This window comes from Cottoperca gobio, chromosome 19 (assembly GCF_900634415.1).
Source record: "Cottoperca gobio chromosome 19, fCotGob3.1, whole genome shotgun sequence".
NCBI classification, from domain to species: domain Eukaryota; kingdom Metazoa; phylum Chordata; class Actinopteri; order Perciformes; family Bovichtidae; genus Cottoperca; species Cottoperca gobio.
The window spans coordinates 10,738,704-10,760,168 of NC_041373.1; the positions used below are offsets into that span (position 1 = coordinate 10,738,704).

The 21,465-nt window shown below is 40.0% G+C and overlaps 1 protein-coding gene across 1 annotated transcript in view; it reads left to right on the forward strand.

Moving 5' to 3' along the window:
• The first annotated feature begins 10,916 nt into the window (after positions 1-10,916).
• chst15 (carbohydrate sulfotransferase 15) overlaps positions 10,917-21,465 on the forward strand; it is a 31,122-nt gene continuing 20,573 nt past the window's right edge. The window contains exon 1 of the mRNA XM_029457032.1: positions 10,917-11,125. The gene's annotated coding sequence lies outside the window, so the exon portion shown is untranslated. The remainder of the gene's footprint in view (positions 11,126-21,465) is intronic.

Genomic DNA, 21,465 nt, shown 5'->3' on the forward strand with positions numbered 1-21,465 from the left:
TTCCTTGACTATCAGTTCATACTTCCAAATGGGACACATTTATGCTCCCTGAAAATGGTGAAAGGCTTATGGACTGAGTTTATTTCCTTGCCCTCCCCGAATCGAGGTTTGTGGAACATGTGTTTGGAGAATCCAAATCAGACATTGGCTCTTTATCGTTAGGACACTTTTTCATCAAGACAGTTTCTATTCTTCAGTTTAAGAATTAAGAATTACATGTAAAATTGCTGCTTTAGTGTTACAAAATATGTGTTTTTATTTATTTTTACACAAAACACCTACAATAATAGCTATTACTTTATTACTTTATAAAAGTATTACTTGCACAATTGCCAGAGGAAACTAAGAAAATGCTACTCTGCGTTTTTATTCCAACTTTGTCAGAAATATATTGATAGCATCAAACCAATAACTGTGCTAATAACACAAATAAAGATAGGGAGATAATGGCAAATTGTTTTATTCAGAGCACGAAGTGTGCAAGAACCTGTGCTTTGGAAACAGCAGCTTGGGGGGAATAATGACCTTGGACATGTGCCCATGTCTGTTCCAGTCAGCAGACTGTGTGCTGCTGTGTGTGCTGCTGCTACAACACCTGAATGAGTGTGAAACAGCAAGCCATCACAATAATGCTCAGTAGAGACAAGGTGTGTGTGTGTGTGTGTGTGTGTGTGTGTGTGTGTGTGTGTGTGTGTGTGTGTGTGTGTGTGTGTGTGTGTGTGTGTGTGTGTGTTGGTACAGTACGGAAACATTCATTTGAAGGTGGAAGCCAGTTATAAATAATAGATTCATGTACACTACATCTTATCTGTGCATTACATGCTCTGACTTGAAGTAAGCCAATACATGACAAGTTGTTTGTGATGATGAGCAGCCCAAGTAACCCCCTGTGGCTGCTTCTAATTTGAGCAGTTTTTAATTATCATCCCCAGGGGAGTCACATATGTCAGAGGCCATTGTCTCAGACAGAACTTCAGCTGTGATTTAGCATTTTGACCCACAAAAGGAGAACTAAACCGATGTGTGTTAGTGTTCAACATTTTCTTGTCTTTAGTGCTGAAACGATGCGATCAATAAATTAATTAGTCAATCAAAAGAAATCAAACTGCTAACACTTTTAATTGATTATCTATTTAAGACAATAATTAAGCAAATAAAATACATATTTCTTTTTATATCATTGTGACTTAAATATCTTTGGGTTTTCAATTCTTAGTTGAACACATTTATTTATATTCCTTAGCTCTGGGCACTTGTGGCGGCCCTTTTTTCACTATTTCTTTTACATTTTAAAGACTGAATTGACCGCATAATTGCATGAATCTTTCATGACAAATAATCATTAGTTGCAGCCCTCGTCTTCTTAACGCTTATTCAGTCTTGCCTAACCAATATTTTCCATTTTACAGGTGCAAGTAAGCACAATACATATTTTTGCCAATTTTGTTGTAATGTATACTCTGTGTCCACTTTCCATTTCATTCCCTATTTTTTCTTAACTCTTGCCTGATCCTCCCATCCCTCCTGCTCGATATATTCTCCCAGTGGTGAATGAATGGGACTCAGTGTTAATGGAGGATGTGAAGTCACCCCATTGGCAGTGGAACACAGGTTGGCACCTGGACGGAGCAGCTGTCTCGCTGACTGTGACTGACAGATTGCAGCTTGGGAACCCGGACAAGCAGCCACACAGCCGGGCAGACAGCGAACTGGATACCGGCCATTCAATTAATCTCAACCACCATCAGCCTCACAGCCATTTTGCACCGGTGTAGATTTACTCACCTGTGTTCCCACTCCAGACCGGTGGAATGAAGCCCAGTTAGACAATATCCCACTTCTCCACTTCTACAACCGAGGAGAAGCACAGACACACGACCAAATACTTTGACAATTCAGCTGGAATGCTGAATTATACACAGAGCTGTATGTCTCTCTAATTTAATAGATCGACATTTGACAGGCCTTATAACTTAAGTCCAGCAAAATGTATTTCTAATGTAATTTGATCAACTAATCCGTTTCACAGAGGCTGATTTTGGCTGCATTTTCTTGAATCGTGACCCTCAGAACTCTTTCTTGCATTCAATGTGCCGTCTGCTTATAATCTAAAGTTACAGTACATGGCTCCATGAATGCATTACTGTCTGTCGCCCCTGCTGACCCAAGTCACTTTTTATTTGTCATGGCATATTTGATTCAAAAAGCATATTTGGACGTTATGCATTTAGGTTTCAGCTACATTTTAGAGAGCTGAAACGGAAAAATATAGAGCTGCAACAAATCGATTGGTTGTCAACCGTTAAATTATTCGACCATGTATTTTGATAATAGGTTCGAGTTACTTCTTAAGGGAAAATAAGTCAAAACAAACAACTATCGATTAAATCGAGAGATTAATCGATAATGAAAGTAGTCGTAGTTGCAGCGCTGGATAAAAAACCTATCAGCATTTAGAAAATAAAAATGCCAAATGCAAGTTTCAACTTCTCTAATGTGAGGATTTGCTGTTTTTTCTTTGTCTTGTACTATTGTAACTTGAATATGTTTGGGCTTTGGATTGTAAAAAATGACAGAAAAGATAAAAATCATCAGATATCTTTAGTTGTGTAGTGAAAGTTAATTTTTAAGCAACCATAATGCTCTGCTGTGCACAATAGACTCACTTTACTTGTCATTTAGAGATATAATAGCTTGCTTTGCCCCATAAGTACACACAGTCCTGTGTAATGGAAGTTATCTTCATGCTCAATCTGCAAATGACATTTTCCTTGAGAAATTCATGGGCTTTATGACCTTATGCCCTTTAAAAATCTCTTGTGGTTCCAGAGCTAAAAAAAAGAAGAAGAAAAAAATCAAATGTTTCCTGTTAACCAGTCTGCTGGAGTATCTCTGTTCAGAGAGGCATCTCGTCATATGTTAAACCAGCAGAACCATGTTAACTGCTCCTCGGTTAAACGTGGAGGCCGAGCAGTCTTCATGCTGGTGTAAATCCTGCAATGCAATGTGTAAATCTTTTGCGGTAAAGCAATTATCTATGTTTGATCTGTGACTGGAACACCGAAGAGGTCTCGTGCCTGTGAAATCCGCTTTAATCCCACTTATTTGCATGGAAATGGATATTGATTGGTGGAAATAGCCACCCAGCAACTGCCTCATTCTCTTCTCTCAGGGAAGAGAACAGTCGCAAGATGAAAATGCGACTTTGAAGCTAAAACTGTACAACAAAGTGCACACATTCTCCGAGCATGAATTCCACCAGCAGGAAAGGAGTATGCAAAGGTGAGGATATCTAAACCCGGATACGCCATCAAACTGTTTCATATGAAGCAGAGGAAATGGGATCCCCTGTGGTGCACACCCTGAAACACGGAGCACAAGATTTGAAGTGAGTTGAATGAAAAGGAAATGTGCATCCACGCTCTGGCACACAGCAACGCAGTGCAGGATTCACAACTCGGCATCACTTCAAAAGGCCTCGATGTGGTCTACCTCGCTTCAAACATAAACATCACCAAAAATATACTCCTCAAGCTGCATCTGTGGCGACTAAACCATCAGCACAGCGTTGCTGTTGCCTCCCAAACAAGCAAAGAAATACCAAACCAACGGCTGAAAATAATACATATTTGACGGACAGGTTTTCATTACTCTGTAATAATTACTTCATTATAACCCTCTTAGAGTCCACAGTTTAGTTACATGACCGTGCCATTTAAAAACCTCATTAAATCACCACAAAATGCAAATGGCAGCAAATGATACGTACTTCTGCTTACCTCCAGCCATCTTTCAGTTCATGTTTGCGTCTCGGTTGCTATTTGAATTCCTTTGTCGGCTCATTAAAACCTTCAGTCCCAAACCAATGAGGTTTGCTTCCTGGCATTTAGCATGTTTTACATTTTCCTCCGGAAGTCACAGAGTATAGAGAAACTTGTCTGCTAAATTAGTGTTTATTTCTCATTAAATTGCATTTCATAAGTGTGAGTGAACATTTCCTGCGACAACATGTTTCTCTAATATATTCCGGCAATAACCCGACATTGCCAGTAACATTATCATTCCATTAGCAAAGCTCTGCTGTCGCCAATTATTGTAGGATATGACAATAATAGATATGTATATGAAACCATGCAACGTTTGAAGAAAAATAAATGTATTTGTAACCACGGAAACAGCCAAGGGGCATTGTAAATGCAGGGGGAGCATCTCGAATTAATATGTGAGTGTGAAAACAGACATTATCATTACGACGTTCACATTCGGTCAAGATCCCCCCCCCCCATCCCTCAAACTCTCATACTGACCACAGTCTGCACTATCTGTTCTTTGGAAACTCAAATGTGCCTTTATTTTATTTCAATGTTTTCAGCAAACACAATTAAAATCTTGAAAGAGAGTGATCTTCAAGGTTGAACGCTGACAATTAGACCGTTTCTATTCACTGAGCTTCTAAAGCCAGTTAAATGCGTCAGTCTGTATGGACAAATTATTGAATGGGCCTTCGATATGTGCGCAATACGAGAACAACACAAAGCCTCACATCGCTTCATTTTAAAGCAAAGAAACACATTCTGGGTGATGATGTCTTTTGGCACTGTGTTTGGTTTTGAAAAGCTGAAGGTGTGTAGGAGTGGAGGTGTTTTAGGTACATTGTTCCTTAGGAATGAATATGGAATCATTTCCTTTATAAAAAGTCATAGGAATGTCCATCACAATTTCATGTGACGTCTTCAAATTCCTTGTTTTGTTTGACCAAATGTCCAAAGATATTCAATTTATAACAAATCCTCACACCCGAGGTGCTAGAATCACACATTTTTGGCCCTTTTGTTGGATAAAACGTCTTAAACTAAAAATTTCAATTCCTTTGTACACCAGTAGCTGCGCAAAGGGTGAATAAAAAAAGTCTTGAATCTTGAATACAAACAAACAATCGATTTTCAAAATTGTTGTCGGTTAATATTCTGCAACTAACGATCATTTTCAGTGTCAATTCATCTGCTGATTATTATCTCGATTCATCCTTCATGTGTTCATCAAATGTTTAAGAGCTAGGGATAAAATGCAATTCACAATTTATGAGTTGAGCTGAAACCAGAGAATATTATATTCTTTGATTAGAACGGTAGCTTTCAATCGAGTAACCGATTAATCCAATAATTGTTGCAGCTGTCAATCAACAAATCCATTTAAAACCATCAAACCATGTTGTTACATTACATTGTGTTGTATACTCTTAGGGAGAGTGTCTATATGTGGGACTTTCTGTATGTGTACTGTTATGGGAAAGTGGGTGGTGACCCTGCCTAGTAAACTGATGTATGGCATCCTGTCCAGAACTACAAGATTGGGCTCTATTGGCTTTCTCCACAGACAGGACCTCTTCAAGAAAAACCTTTTCCCACAAGAAGCAGCTACAAACACAAGCCGGCCGTCATAAATCAAATGTATATTTCCAGGGAAAGAAACTCCAGTTTCCCCTCCAATGACTCTTTGAGCTCAGCTTGGTCGACGTGTGACACGGTTTATTCATTCTATTGAGTATTGCAACAGAAATTTTCAATTTTTCCATTCATCCCCTGATGTGAAAAAGAGCGGAGAGGTATGACGAAGAAGATGGAGTGTGGCAGCTTCGATCGAAAGTCCTTGTTTGCTGAAATGCTGAGGCAGCACTGTTCTCTGTGGAGCCAGGTGCTGTGATGTCTCTTACTGTTGAATCTTACAGAGATTACCGCAGATGATCACATATAATAATGTTTTCACTTTTCATCTGGGCTAAGGACACAGTTCAGCTTTAGTCATCATAATTTAGAGAAACCCCTTGTAGCCTGCGAAAAGCATTCCCTGCTCTATGTCAAGCCATAGGGGGATTTTGCATTATTAATTCACGCGATGTTAGTCCATATCAAACCTCACTTGAAAAAATTATGAGTTCATACCTCATGTCTCTCCCACTAGAGCTGAAGATGAAGTTCTCATCAGGTGAAAACTTCAAAACTTTCGAGTTAACCTTATAGGGTTGAGAAAATGTAATAACTATAACTTATATAAGGTTTAAAAACCCTTTAAGTACTAGGCTGGATATATATGGTCTACATAAAAGTATTGTCGGTAAGAAATTAAATGTATATGTTAATTAGTTTTGCTGCATACATATTGAGGGAAACATAATTGCTGCATGTTCATTGGCAAGTGCTACTTAGCATATTGCAGTGGCACTTGCTATATTTTTGTACCGTATTCAAGTTGTAGGAAGATGGAGGGGGTGCACAGTGTGTGCATATTGTCATTGACTAAGTCCCACATTTGGTTAAGTTTAGCCAACAAAAGCATGTTTGGTTACAAGAGCACTCCATTGATTTTGCATTGCTCTCATGTAACATTGTCATACTCACTTTGGACAGTTTAACACAAAAATGATTAAAACTGATAGAGCAGAACAATTTTTATGCTACGCAGTAGTCTTCCTTATCAAAACCTGGTGTATGCATTACCCACAATGCAACGTGCGTTATGCTAGTAGCAGGAAATGTGTGGTCATGCCGTTAGCCTCAGAGATAAGGAGCAGGCTACAGAGGTCTGGTAAGCTTCAAACTTGAAGTCTTCAGCCCCAATTGATTTAGCCTCAAGTGACATTACTTAGTGATAGTTTGGGTCTTTTTGAAGTGGGGTGATATTTAATCTTAGTTACTGGATGGAAACAAACAGGAGCAGCAGCACAGCAAACGCATTTTAGCCTCCTAAAACAAAGGCCTACTTTAAAAAAAAATCTATTTCAGTTCCAGTGTACGCTATATTTTGAATATTTTCACCGCTTTAAGGCATTTTAAGGCCACAGACAGATTGAGACAGATTAACGCATTGATAGCAGGCCCGCCCGGGCCTAAGTATCGGCTAATTTAAAAACTAAATGTATTTTTAATATGCTTCTTAAACTAAAGTGTGTTATACAAGTAGCAAACTCCTTGCAGGAAAAACTTGCATTGTTTGAGGGGGAGAAAAAAAGGGGTTAGCCCCGCAGCTAGCGACAACAACGGCTCGCACTCACTTAAGGTGGGCGGACCTTTAAGGTGGAACGGGTTCTTATGTAGCAGCAAGCCGCCTCTTTTGAGTTTAAATGTTAACAGTTAAAGATTTAAACATTTTATTCCACAATCTCTGTTCAGCCCTTATATTGGTGCTAAATAGCTTTTACAAATATCATTAGGGTCAGGCTGTTATCACCGTTCAGCCTTGACATACTCAACATGGAATGAAAGAGATGAGTAATACTCAGGCTGGAAATAACCGCATGGCAGCAGCTGCCTGGGATCCTGCAAGTTAAAACCAGACTTGGCAACACACAGATTTGCACCAAGGACAAAATAAAGAGATCTCATCCCCTCTTCATGACTAACAGTATTGAAAACATACTGTATTCAGTGGAAACAGTGAATCACTTAACCATGATTAAGCATTCACTGTTCCCTAAGAAATCCTCAATGTGATTTTATCAGACATCTTTTCCACCCCCTCTCACTAAACAGGCATGTGTAAAAGCAATTATTTCTAATCTCATCTGACTGTCCTGCTGGGTTCTTTGCAACATTTTAAACACTTTTCATTCTGCAGAACACAAAACAAATTCAAAGAGACTGTGTTTAGAGCTGACAGTAGTGTGCTGTTCATAAAACATACTCCTTAACAGAGGAACCGTGGGGAGTCTTGCTCCGCTCAGAGACTCTTAGCTGAGGTTACGCCTCATAATTTAATATCCGGATGGATGCAGTTTCCGCCTCTCAATCCAGGTAAGATAGAAACTGAAATATCACACATCCTGGATGATACTCTTATGAGCACAAATGAGTTTAGCAGTGAATCAGCCTGACACTACAAAGTCTTGACTCAACTACAAAATAAAAGCTTTTCAATTTGATTTATTTTGGCTCCTATTTCAAAGACAGATGAAACCTGACAAAACCTAACTTCATAGACTATTCTGTGCTTCTTTGATCAAATTTGGACACTTAAAAATCCAGTAGCGCAGTGGAAAACTGCCACACTATGAATTGGATTTGCTGGCCACCAATACTGAGCAGTGAGGACACTCATTTGATAGTTACAGTAATTTTAAAGGGAAGTAAAAAAAGTTGTGCCTACTGCCAAATATTAGCACTTTGATCATGTCGTTTTTTGAGAAAGCAATTCTACAATGCGTGCAATGAAACAAGCAACTGAATGCCACAGCCAAACTGAATTACCTGAGGTTCTGGTCTAAATAACTGGTAATTCATTTCTGTGGAAATGGCTCGAAGGTACACCCACAGACTCCCACATATTTCCTCCCGTCGCCTTCCTAATGTGTGTGATGAAACACAAAAAACAAATGCGGCTATGCAATTTTCTAAGCTAACACACAGAGAGACAAAACAAAAAAGAACAGCCACTTTTTTCACACTTGTTTCCTTTCCAGTAATTTCTACCAGGCTTTAATAGAGACAGAGGCGAGAGTCATGTCTGACTGCAGACGTGGTGCACACGGCAGGCAGCGTGACTCATATGCTCTGGATGACTTGTTGAGCAGAAAACCATCCATTGCACTTCATCACTATCACCATCATCATCAGTGTTGTTGTTCCCATCCGAAGCTTTGGAGGATAAATACTTACAGTAGTTGATTAGATTGAGATCCTCCTCAAGTGGACAGCAGGCACAACAATAAAATTCATTTTGAGAGAAGATGAAAGTCTTGAAAATCTATGACCTCCCTTGGGCTAGTTGCTTATTGCAATAAAGGGAAGGACATATACTGGCAATAATGGATGTTGGAGGCTTTTTCTAAACTAGCAGCTTAATGTTAGCCAGGATGATGATGGTGATGATTGACTCAGCGACAGCAGCAACTGACCCGTGGCGGCATAACTGAAACACGATACGAGACAACATCTCTCCCAGCTGAGCGGATCCGCCTCACGCGGAGAGAATTGCAGCTGCATGTGTCAACACCACGGTCAAGCTGCTGAATCCATTCGCGTGCATCATCGTGAATCATCTCCCATGTCTCTGGTCCTCATGTATTAAATCTGCCTGTTGGACTTCATCATGAGAGAGTTGGGGTCTGTCTGCTGCTGCTGAAACACCGGCAGAAAAACACACACATTATCAAATGAATGTGAAATTATTGGCCTTTGTTTTCCCAGGTAATTGCAATGCTTTCCGTTATATTTCTTTGTCCTGGGGGCAAACAACTTGTTATTGTTTAAAAGGCTAGAGCAAAGGAAATTTAACAAACATACGGACATATTGTGGCCTCTTATAAATCCTTCTTTGCCTTAATGGTCTGAATAACCAGCCAGTGAGCAGCAGCTGTCTTGGCGGCCGCGGTCCCCTCCCCCACTCAACACCCTCTGAGGATCGAGCGCCACAATAATACAATGATGGTCCAATAGAGACTTGAGACAAATAGGTTTATGGTGTTTTTGTATTTGTTTAGTGACTACAGAGGTCGTTAGTGCAAGACTTGAAGAGATCAGTATTGTGTTCTTAAAGGGCCAGTTCACACACATTAGAAAATTAATATTTTCTAATGTATCTGCTTCTGAGATTTCCTTCAGAATGGAACATTTGTGGTGCTTAGAGCATTAACAAATAACATCACAGGATAAGGCTGGCATTACTATACTCTTACTACGATTATCTTATTTTCAACAAATCCTATAAAAAGACCAAAAACAAACACTGAAACCATTCCACTAATAGCATTGCTGTTGTAGCCAAAGCCTGATATGGCTAATTACTCTGTGACATAGACCTCTATAGTGTCCAGCTGATTTAGGAAATTATTATGCCTTTAAAAAAAAATAAAAAATTATAGACAGTATTTTATGACATGTTTTAAAGGTATACGTCCTCAATAGGAACCAATGGGCCACACAGATGATCTGGGGAAGAATGGAAGTTTTGAGACAGATTTAAATATTATTGGTTTTGGTCTTTTCATGGGATTTGTTGACAATAAGGAAATCATCGTAGTAAATAAAGTAACGTAAGACAAATACAGAATCTACGCCAAGATGTAAGTCTTCCCAGAAACAATACAGTCACTCAATAACTAGATGAAGCCACCATCAACTCTTTCCATTGGTGTCGAGTGATCTTTAAAGTACTTATTTATGTTTATATTAATTATGTCTACCTTTCTCTGTCATCTTTTTTTATTCGTGAGGTTATATGTGGTTTTGTAAGCGATGATACTACAGTATATCATCTTGGTGCACACAAAGTGTGTATGTTTAAATGATGTAGTAAAACAATTAAGATTTGATCAAGTACTTTCTCTTAATGAAATGGAAGGAATGAATAATAGGAGGGGGGCACTGTTTCTGGTTGTTGCTGTTGATTTATTTATCTATTTTTAATTAGAGGGGGGAATGAATTGACATGCAACAAAGCTCCCTGACAGGAATCCAACCGGGAATGCAGTGGATACAGTACATGGCAGGCGCATGAACCATAAGGCCACTGAGACGTCCCTTGAATTTAGATTTTTTTTTTTAATGCAATCTTTCAATACTACTGCGAGAGCCACAAATGAAATTCCATTCACCTCCATTGTATCGGGTTAGAATTAGAGATCTGAAATACCTGTGCAAATAACACCAAAACTATTTGCATGACTGTATGTGTGTTTTTTGAAATGTGTGTGAAGTGACCCTTCAAATGAGTATTTACTTTATTCCTATTAAAATGTCTAGCACTAGTAGAGCTCCTGTTTGTAAAGAGATTACAGTCTTCTGGGTAAGGGACCCCTGCTCCCTCCCCCTTTTTGCTGCCGCTCACCCCTCACCCTTACACCATTCCCCCCCCCCCCCCACCATTAGAGAGAGACACAGAGAGAGAGAGGCTGACTCCCACCGTTCATATCGGGAGCTTTAGAGAGAAGCAGAAGAGAAAGAGAGGCTGTCACAGCGCGGAGAGTCTACAACTTGTTCACATGTAATCGCCAGTGGAAGGGAAAAAAATAATAATTACAAGGATTTACAAATGCCATTAATCCCGTGACCGGAATGGAAATATACGAGCCGGCTATGAGAAGTTGTTTGCTCCCGGTGGTCGCGTGAGCGCTGCAAGAATACAACTAATGGTAGGTTTTTTATAATTTTTTATTTCACAATATAATTTATCCATGATAGCACTGTGTATTTTTGATTTATGTCAAGGCTGCTTCTGTTATTGTATCTATCAGCTGCTAGTCGGTGAAGTTAATGCCCTCGGTTTTCAGACTGTGTGTCTGAAGCGAGTGCGTGCAGAAATGGAAAAGTTTTGGGTGATTTGACTGTGTGTGCCCTGTATACAGACGGAGACATCGCCAATATAACGGGCTCCTTTCAGCGGAGAGGCGCCCGCTGCCCGTAGAGAATGAATGGGTCACTATGTATTCTGATCGAAGTCGAGAGTTGACTCAGTTTGCTTCGGTTTAAAGTGGAAGAAAGATCTGCAGCTTGCAGAGTTAACAGCATGTCCAGGAAGAATATCGGGTAGATTATAATCCATCGGAAATACCCAAATCACAATTACCAGCAGTTAAATGAGGGATTGTTCGTATAAAAAACAAAAGAAGAAGATATTTTCTCTCATTTTCTTTGTGATTGTGCAGGAATAGTGTGGCTTTCATTCATGAGATGGGTTGTTGGGCTCTTCTATCGTGAGAGCCAAAACAAAAGGATTTCCCGCTGACCAATGAGAGCAGGGGAAACCTCAGGAGGGACGGAGTGGTCCTCTCTTCTCTTTGTCCTATACCTGAGACACCAAACAGACCACAGACTGCCGCGAGGCAAATGTGGGATGACTTGGGAATGCTGACCAGATGGATCACCGTGCGTAAAAGAGTCATTTTCTCTCGGTATTTTTTTCTTCTTTTAACCAGTTTTAGATGCCTGGATGCATACTCGCAGATGCACCTTATAGTTCCATATTCAGATCATCAGATGTGAAGAAGACTAGTGTATTCAGGATCTGAGGAGCCATCAAGGCATCTGCTAATTAAGCTTCCAGTTCACACCACAACATCCTTAATCATCTCCAAAATGAATAACAGTTAACCGATCTCTCGTCAGACTCATTTAAATGCATCTCAGGACAAACTGGAAACATCTATACAGTACGCTGTTACAATATAGATTCGTGTGAGGGCTGATGGGTTTTGGTTAATGGTTAAGACATGCCCTCAGGGTGCATCACATTGCACCTCCTCCTTCTTCCCCTCATTACTTTCAAGTTGAATAAGTTAATGTGCAGAGTAACACAAGGGTTGTTAATTACTGTACTTGAGCTTTCAATTACGCACATGGTAGCGGCTTGCCAGCACATAAGGCTGTCATACAGGAAGTGAACTAAATCGGAGAAAAAGCATGCGACTGTGAAGTCGCCTTGAGCACTGGAGCAGTTAATCGCTTAGTCGAAGTTGAAATAAGTCATTTATCAAGAATATTTCTAAATAATCTTTGGATCCAGCTTCTCAAATATAACGATGTGCTGCTTTTCTCTGATTTACATCATTGTAAACTGAATATATATATGTTTACTTTTAATTGGACAAAGCAGATCTTTTTGAGCTATGGGCACTTGTAATAGGCACCCCCCCCCCCCCCCCTTTAAAAAAAATGCATTTTATAGACTAAACTAATAAGCTGATATTCATTTTAAAATATAAAAGATAATGCAATTACTTGCAGCCCTGACAAGCACTCCCATCTTCAAAGCACATTTCCCATAATGATGCATAATGTACATATAATGTTAACATGGCTTATACTCAGTGTGTGTGTAACAGTTTGCTTACAGGTTGACACAGAGTCTGTGTGGGAAGCTGCGACGTAGGCGTCATAAATGTGGTTGGGGATTCTCTTTCTCGCTGCGATATATTATTATACAGCGAGTGGGATGGATGATTAGAATGATTTAAATGCCAGCACTGGGTGTACACTGTAGTGTGCGTGGCCTCTAGCAGGCACTCCGTGGAGTGACTGAAGCACTTTGATGAATTGCTCTGTCCAAGATAAGTTGAGATGTAATATGTCCTGCTGATCGTTCTGCATTTAGATGCAGCATTAATTTCTGTCTTTGTAGGGCTAATGAAGTATTAATTTAAAAAGCAACCTAAAGTAAATAAACAATGAATCACACAGCCACCAATGACACATCTGCATGTGAAGCACGGCTTTGTGCAACATGATTAAGAGCATGCAAATAGAGACAGAACTATGAATGAATAATATCGATTTCATAACTCTTCTATTAATTATAAAAAAGCAAGATGTTGATTACATGTAAATGTATTCACAGCAGGAAATCCAGCTTTTATGATGAATATTCCATCATTGGTTTTCATTAGTTTCCAGTAATGCTTCTTCCAGTAATATACCAGCTGTAAACTCTTAATTATTGCTATACAGACAAAGAGGGAATGCTTTTGTCATTGAAATGGTTCTTGGAGATTTCCCAAAGGGGTGGGAATTCAATTGAAATGACTGAGGGAATCTCGCTAATTCAATTTAAATGCCACTTCATCATGCAAACTGGGGAGAACGTGGGAGCAAACATGCACAGAGCGGTTGCCCTTTTCAAATTTACAGAGGTCATTAGACACTGACATTGATAAGACATATCCTCCTGTTGGGACAAATGTAGAACCACAGATTGGATTAGTTTGAGTCCAGAAGATGAAACAAGTGTTACTTCAAAGCTGGGCGGGCTTCTGAGAACTGGCTGCCATTATTGTCATGCTGTTACAGTATTGTGTCTTTGTGTACATTTGAAAAAGATGCGCAGTGAATTTTGTGCAGTGGAGCGGCTTTTATTAGTCGAGACATTTGGAGTCCGATTGAAGACTTTCATGTGAATTGTTCCGCCATCCTGCGTTTAACGTCGCACAGATTTAACACGCTGGTGCTCTTGTTTATTCGCACAGTTTTCATTTAAAAAAAAAAAAGAGTGCCATCTTTATCGCCACCCATAAATCTGAGAAATTGTGCATATTTGGAAATACATGCTTATTTTTCTCAATGGCCCGGCTGTGTTGTGATTCATACAAATGTACTAGAACACTGCTGCCTGACATGCTGCCAACTTCCTTTTGCTCCACTTTATCTTTTGTGAGAACGCAGCCTTGTCTGGGACATTTTGCACCAGGCGGGGCAACTGACTGTCCCAGAGCCTCACTGTCTCACCTCTTGACCAGCCTTTCAGACACCCTGCGTTCGCTCGTTTTCCCAGTGACTCACGCATTCTGGCCCTGCTCTGATAACTCGAGACACCTTTTTTTCCCTCCTTTCTGTCGGATACATCTCCCTTTTTTTCAGCCCGAGAGCCTGAAGCAGCACTCTGTGTTTCTCAAATGAAGCATTTGACCTCTCTTTTAGGGGTCTTTTATTGCACTCGCTGCTGCTGGAAGGTTAGCGTCAAGTGTGCATCGATGTGCAACGTTAACACACAACAGGGTCAGCTGACTGTCCTCCATATATGTACAGTACATGATGTGCTCTTATGTAGCTCAAGCGTTTAATACTTTGCATTTACCCAGCACATTTTGGTTCCAAAACTTACATTCATTAATTGCACTTGATGGTAATGTAGTGTAGCCTTGCTGTTAGTGTTTGGGCAGTCTTTGAAAAAATTGACCTTACTGGACCAAGATAGTCTCTGTAACTTTTTTTGATAACCTATTAACCGTTATGTCATTTATCAACCAACATTCATTGGATCCAGCTTGTCGGTGTTATGTATCGTTGGAAAAAATGAGGGGGGTTTAGACAGCTAGTCGTACAAAACATGCAATTTGAAGTCCCCTTGGCATTTTTCACAACCTTTTGACATTCCACACACTAAACGATTAATCAAAAAGAAAACAAACAATTCACTATAATAAATAATAAGTTGTTTGCATCACTATTATTTGAGATTAAGCATTGATGGTTAACAATCTGAACACAGCACTTCCTGAAACTACTACAGCAGATGCATACATCTCCCTCATCAGAATGCTGATTGAGTGTTTTGCATCCACATAAACAAACCGACTGTCAGATGCGGTTTTCTTCAGCGTCTCTATTTAAAGTTAAGTCCTGCTGTTCAGCAGCCCATCAAAACATGTCAGCTCTTAAAGATGGCATCTTTAGCTTCACTCCTGTCACCAGTAACCCTTTGTTGCATAAATGTTTCATAGACAGACTGCTGTGTTTGTGAGCTCACGTCTAAGTGACAGCAGGCTCCAGTTTTAGACCGAATGATCTGCAGTGGGAGACAGTATCCGGCTGCTTTCTGACTGAGCTCAAGTGCAGAAGTTGGATGGTTAATGGTGCATGCAGGAGCCCGTTGATGGATGGATCCTCCAATGAAGTTATGTTATGTATTCCTGATGAGAGTAGTGGATCAGCGGGCAGGATTTATGTGGCTGTGGAGGAGCAACCACTTTCCAGAAGATGCTGTCTGATTGAAGCAGCGGTCCGAGGCTATTTGTCATTGTGATTGATGAGCTTCCAGTGATTAAGCCAACATGCTGACGGACATTAATCTGCTTTATCTTATGAATGACTTGCACGGATGTTGTTTTTCTCCAGTGTTATTGGCTCTAGTAAACAAGGAGGAAACGTGGCGGCATCTTGCATGCTTCAATCATAGTCTCAAACTCATTAATAGTCATTTTAACAGGTCTTACCATCTTTGCATGCAGTACTTGAGACTTTCATAAGTCAGAATATACATCCTTTTTTTTATTTTTAAACGTCACATATTCATCAAATTGTCAATTCAAATCACATATGTTTTCTGGACACGTTGGTTTTCAAATGCAAATGTTACATTTCCAACTTCGCACAGTGACATTTTCACGTGTGATTTGTCTCCACGTGAGTCACAATCACAATGGCTGTGTGATCGTTTTAAAAACGACTTTTGCATACTGTAAGAAGCAATAATTATAACACACGTTGTGAGAACACGACAGGAAAACAGCACCTCACACATGAAAACCAACATGTTTAAAAAAAATAAAAAGCGTTTGACTGCCTTGTTATTAACACGTCTGTAGGATACGTTTTATGAAATAACACGACGCGACAATGCGTGGGACTTTGAGGTGCTGTGTAAGAAGGTAAATCTGGCATCCCAGAGTTGCTGTGTGCTGCTGCCAAGTTGTGGGGTCATTGCTTGTATTAATGACGCATGGGAAAATAAACTGGCTTTCATTTCCCTCACCATCTGTACCCAGGCCAGTTGTGCTGTATAGATATAGTCTGGCGCGTGACAACAGCCTCCTTTTGCAGCTATTTGATTTATGGGACAGTGAAGTGTGGGGGGTATAGTACTACTTATGCAGAGAAAAATGTATTTGTGCAATTATGTAAATATCCCTGTACTCAGAATACATCACTGGTCTTTTGTCTTCATTATTAGCGCAAAAGAAAAAGATGTAGCCTAATAGTTAAGGCTCGTTGTTTTGGGATTTCAGTACATTTTCTAGAAAAAACGTCTGTATTGGAGCGAGGCAAACATGCTGCCTGAGGTGAAGGGCAATTAACGTACTTTCAGAATCTTGGCACCCAATTGCTGCAATTTGCGTCAACATGTATACTCCTCCTCAGAGTTATAACTCTAAATAGTAATGTGTCAGACTTTGAAAACCCCTAGTTAAAACTAATTTCCACCTGGATTGGATGTCCCCACATGCTCAAAAGGCGTTTCCTGCAACACAGGCGGGTGTACAATGTCAAACAGTCAAAGTCAGTTTCTTTCAACCGTTTATCTTAACCTTACCATAAGCAAGTAGTTTTAGAAGCGACATGTCAGAAAACGCTGTTTTGGAAGACACCGACAAATAACCTGTTCTATGGTTGAGGACATGTTGGTTCATGACGGAAGTTTATAGCAAAAAAAAAACAACTCCCAGTAAGGAAGAAAGAAGAATGGGGAGAAAATGCAAATTAGCTGTCAACGAGGTTGTGCATCCAGATTTCTGTATTATTGTTTTGTTTTTTTACATTTAAAAATAAAAACACAGAAACATTTCTAAAGAGAAACAAACAAAAAAATTATAATAATAATACTCTTTTTACACATATGACTTTTAAAATGTATAATTACGCTGCCACTAGATCATGAAAGCTTTCATGTGTAGCCATGGAGTGTTAGTGTGTGTTTTTGTGTGTGTGTGTGTGTGTGTGTGTGTGTGTGTGTGTGTGTGTGTGTGTGTGTGTGTGTGTGTAGACAGTATCTGTCTTCCAGGTGTCAACACAGACCTGTGGGGACTTCGGGGAGAGATGTGCTAATTTTCCAATTACCTCCGGCTACTCCTTTTAAATGAGCAACTGGGAAACTTTTCAATGCCACAGTCCTTTCTCACACTAACACTTCCTGCGTTTTTTTTCTTGTTTTTTCTTCTAATGCCCTACAAACCATTGAGACTGTGAACCGCAGATTCAGTTCAATTTCAACTCCATTTCCCAAGTAATGTAAATGAATGTGTGGCTCAGGTGGTGACTGTTAGTGCAAGCAGCGGGGGCTAATTTAACCTCAGCAAGAGATGCCGTCTTAACTAGTTCAGACTGGTAAACAAAAAAGAAACTTGCAAGCACTTGCCACCTCGCTGCACGTCTGTCTGTCTGAGTTCAAAGGTCAACATGGAGTTCCGTTTACCAGACGGCCTCGAAATGTCCAGCAGAGGCGTCAGACGCACCTGCAGGGCTGTTTGCATTTTTCAGGCTCTTTGGCAGCGAGGAGACACACTCCGACCTGGCCCGGGTCACAAGGAATTTGTACAAATGTTATTTTCATCACTGCAGCTATCACTTTGTGGGATTATCCCTGTCAAGTTAATTTGGAGCTGGAGTTTTATATCTGAGCAAGCAGCCGCCTGCCAGTATGAACCTTTGGCAAAGCACACACATTTTCACACTTTGCAAGATGGATGTGCTGTTGTAGTTAGAACATCTCTCTCCCTCCCTTCATCCATCAGAACGTGGCCAAGCAGGTAGACCTTTGATTAAACTGTTTTTTTTTTTTTTTTTTAATGCCACAATCTACTTTCAGAGCATGCTGAACGAGACAGATGTATTATTGTGATTTATGCTAAACCTCACACTCAAATCACAGTGGAAGTGATCCTTCTGAGAGAGAGGTGGAACATATTGGCAACCTTAAAAGTTAAGATACGATGCAATTAATCCTTCTTATTAGAAAGAAGACCTCTTTATGGTCACCCGTAATTTGGAGAATTAACCTGCCTGCTCGTCCGTTAAGCCTGGAGAATTTGTTCAAGTCTTCATTATTGTGGAGTCACATGTATAATGTAGCAGGGAGAAGATACGTTGAAAATCCACAGGCCAAGTTAATATTATGGATCCACTGGGACGCCCTCGAGTAGCCTCCCTAAAACTGTTTGCATCAGGCCCACACTGCGCAGCAGAGGAGCAGTAAGTCAGCAGACTCGGTAATAGCCTACGTTTTGTTAATTCACACTTTTTCTTGGCAGTCATAGGCTAATACTCAGTCCGTGCACATATCCCTATCTGGCAGGAGGCTTAGCGCTGTTAGAGATGAAACTGACTGTTAACTCGGTGTGAAATGCTACTGCACAGGATTACTATACATCTACTGCGGAACCTTTAGAAAGCAGGGAATTAAAAAAGAAACAGGAAGCTGCTCGCTCTGAAACATCATAGCCTGTGGTGCTCTTCATCATCACACATAGTCAGAGATAGAAATGTAGTCTTTAATAACTTGACTGACTTTTCTGATTTTTTTTTGTTGCAGGGCGTTAACAGCCACCCGTAGTTGCATCTGCAGAGAAAAGTTGAATTTCTCAGACTGCGCCGCTGATACTTCTTGAATCCTCACAACTGCAGGATTTGACAAAGATTTTTTTTTTGTTGGGAGAAACTCAAGTTCTCCTCCAGCTTTAGTCATAAGTAACAAAGTTTATTTGATGGAGGGTGAGAAAAAGTACAAGGAGCAGCTCATCTAGAAATAAAGTTTCTCTCTAGCCTCATTTGATTTAACAAATGAGATGCTCTTAGTTTCCTTACTCAGCCGTCAAGCCCTCTGTGACTTCATCTTATACGAGTCCAGGGTACCATCATCATCATCATCATCATCATCATCTTCTGCCTGATGGGCTACTACTCAAAATATATTGGCGTACTGAGAACAATGAATTACAGGCGAGATGAAACATCCCAAGTGTCCCTTTCATTCCGACTACTGAAAGGAACATTAGTCAAGGATAAATGAAAGACTAATAACACCTCTGCACATTACAAATTCATCGCGCCACCATTGTGTTAAACTCAAGCATTACGTGTAGCGGTGACATGTACTTCGGGAATTTCGGATAATCACAACGTCGACTGCTAACAAGCTGTAAAGTGTTTGCTAATTATGCTTAAGTGTGATAGATTTAAAACAATTAATTTTTGATTTAATTGAATTACCCAAGATGGAGCTACTGAATAATAATAAGACACCATTGAGAATAATGTCAGCACTGTCAGGTGAAAAACCTGTCTCCACTTCTGATTACTTACTTCTTCACTTGATGGATTACGTCTTCCTCTGTGTGTTGGTAAAACCAAAGCAAAACCTAAACTCGGGGGCTGCCAGATACATTTAAGGGGGTCGCAAAATCAAAAACATAATACGGGGGCTAAATATGCTCAACAAAATGAGATGGGTCACACATGTTTGATCCAATGTTGTTAGCTGCTCAAACTTTATGTTCACGGCTTCTGTGTGGAACACGCTTTCATAGCACTTGGATCCATGGCTCCAATTTCTCGACATGACTGGCTCTCATAATAGTTTACCAGAATACAAACTGTTTTTATACGTTGCACAGATGTGCCATGAAAGCACATCTTAGTAATGGTTTACCAACTTGAAGTGCAGTGTGATTCCACAGCAGAGAACAGTGTTTACAGATGTGTCAATAGGCAACAACAAAAATACCATGTAAATACAATATTGTTTTGATTGTAAATATAGCCTTGAAAGTCCTAGCCACAACATTCTTCTTTTTTTTATAGTGTTACGGGTTTTTCCCCCTAAATGTTCTGTAAGCCGATTTGGATTGGAGCCATTTATGCTGCACTGTGGGTTCAGAGGCATTCCACTGGAAACAGTAAACATTCCCATTGGATTAATTACCAACTGCTTTCCCCCGGCTCTGTCTGCTTCTTGTCAAAAAAAAGGAAGATTAACAGTAGATTGAACTTTGGTCTACATGTAGAGAGACTTCCTGTCAGGTCTCATAACGAGAGTGAGGAGGTGATCAGGAGCAGGTGTTGGTAGAGTGGTGAACAATTGAAAAGGTGGTCGTCTGAAGGAAGAAGTTCGATTAGGTAAACGACCAAATTACAGCATCAATTTGGCCCTAGTGTCGTCTCCAGTATCAATAGAAAAGGTAATAATGTCATCCCCAAGATCAACACTTTCCCCCCCCCCCACCCTGTAGGAAAACAGTTCTGATGCCGAGTTGCTAATGGTGCTTGATTTAAATGTTTCATTTGCCACCCACATTATTGGCGATTTTAAAACGAGAAATGGAGCTCAAGGGAATGAGAAACCGATTTTCACAAATCCCAAAAAAACATCCAGTCCTCCTACGCAGCACTGAGTTTAATATTTCACAAACAAAGATTATGATCAAGAGAAGAAAAAACATCTGACCTCTGACACAGAAAGATAAAAGAGGGGAGGGGGGAAAATGGAGAATAAATAATGAATTAAAGTGACTAGAAGATCACTGTTAAAGATCTTAATGCAACAAAAAAAAAACAGTAGAAGGAAAAATATGGAAATACACACAAGGCTGTCTACAGAATTATTTGAATTCATCGGGGTATAAATTTTCTAAAGTTAGATAATAAGTTACAGACACATCACATCTGAGTTCATCCTGATACATTATTCATTAGAAGCTGCTGTGCGAACACAGCACTGTTTTGCATATGCCCCTCAAACTTGACGCTCCTTCTCATTCACACAAGAAATCCTTGATTGTTTATTGTGTTAAAGATGCAGCTTTTCAAATAAGATTACCATTTTCTATTTATAATTTTCATGTAAAATAAGCTCTACTCCCAGATAAGACACGTGACCTTTCACCTTTCCTCCTTTACATTATCGTTTTCTGTCTGTATTTAGCCTCATTGTATGTGTTCTGTGTAGAAAGCAAAGCACCCCGAGCTCTTCATAACCTATCCATTACCGCAATCAATCATTTTAATAGCAGCCATTGTTTTTCTGTGCTTTTTAATGACACCATCATAAGCACTTATCCACATCAGAAAGGAGCCGAGGCTGTGGGAGGATGCAAGTGAAATTAAAATAATGAATAAAAGATAAGAAGAAGGAAAGTGCTGAACTGGGACTCCGCCTGAGATCCCTGCTGAGCAGCAGTTATGAATCCAGGGCAGAGGGCACATTTCTCAC